Genomic DNA, 1614 nt, shown 5'->3' with positions numbered 1-1614 from the left:
CTGACGTCATTATCATCATCATAATCATGATCATCAACATGAAAAACATCACTATCATCATTTCCGTCATTATCGTCTTTATCATCAATATCATCATCATAATTTTAATCAGCCACTTCGCGTAAGCAACATTACTCAAATCATTGTCTTTCATATCATCGTCATCATCATCGTCATAATGATCAATATCAAGAGCATCATCATCATCATTATCAGCACCAACATCGCCAGCATCATCATCATCATCGTCGTCGTCGTTCTCGTCCTCACTCATGATTAACATTATCGATTATTACTGATGCACCTCCGACGACAAAGTATGATGATGATGACGATGATGATGATGACGATGATGATGATGACGATGATGATGATGATGATGACGATGATGATGGTGTCGATGGTGATGATGACGTTAATGACGATGATGATGACGATTATGACGATGATGATGACGTTAAGGACGATGATTATGATGATGCTTTTGATGATGATGATGATTACGAAAATTACAATGACTAGTAAAAATCAAAACAATGCGTGTATGTGTGCGTGTGTCTTCTGTTGATGACGACGATGATGATGATGATGAAAACGACGATGATGATGATGACAACGGTGATGGTGATGAGAAAAACGATGATGATGATGATGATGATGACAACGATGATGATGACAGCCAAAGTTAGCGACACCAATCACCATATAGATAATTACACAAGTACTTAAAATAAGACTAAAAAAAGATTTTTTCTTCAAAAAACTTCAGTTGTAAACGTTTTTAAATTTAATTTAAAAGAATTATATTATCACTCACAAAAATTTGCCGAAATAACAAACCATAGACAAAAAATTAAAAGAAAATAAAAAGATAGAAGATAGCATAGAAATCAGATATCCTTTTGATTTAATTCTTCGAAATCGTCATCAATAAGAGTATGTGGTGTGTATATGTAAGCATGTATATATGTATGTATGTGTATATATATATATATATATATATATATATGTGTGTGTGTGTGTGTGTGTATGTGCGTGTGTGTGTGTGTGTATGTATTGGTAGTTATTTTGTTATTATATAATGTTGCATTTTCTTGTGGCACCATTGATTTTTTGTATTGGTAAAATATCAACAATAGATGATGTTGTATTTGCATGTATGTGTATGTGTATGTGTTAGTGAGGCGTGTATAACATTTTGCTCTGTGTACACAATATATGTATGTGTGTGTGTTTGTTTGTGTGTATGTGTTTAAAATGATTAAAAGATAAAATACATTTTTTCTTTCATCATAAATAAAAATTATCATTTAATCAAATTAATTTTAAAATAATCTACATAAATGCAAAATTAATTAAAATCAATGTTTTAATCGATTAGAAAATCAAACCCAAAACCAATATACTGCATGCATGCATGTATGAATGCAGGCATACATAGAATAAAAAAATAAATAAATAGTTGTCATCATCTGTAACAATTACAGGCTCACATGATTGTTATTTATGTTGACTCGCTGTACGTCCGTTTGTGTATATGTGTATGTTTGTATATGTATGTATAGTATGTTTGTATATGTATGTATAGTATGTTTGTATGTATGTATGTATGTA

This window comes from Helobdella robusta (assembly GCF_000326865.2).
Source record: "Helobdella robusta unplaced genomic scaffold HELROscaffold_10, whole genome shotgun sequence".
In the NCBI taxonomy this organism is placed as follows: Eukaryota; Metazoa; Annelida; class Clitellata; order Rhynchobdellida; family Glossiphoniidae; genus Helobdella; species Helobdella robusta.
The sequence above is the reverse complement of the archived record's forward strand: the minus strand, read 5'-3'. Positions refer to the sequence as shown.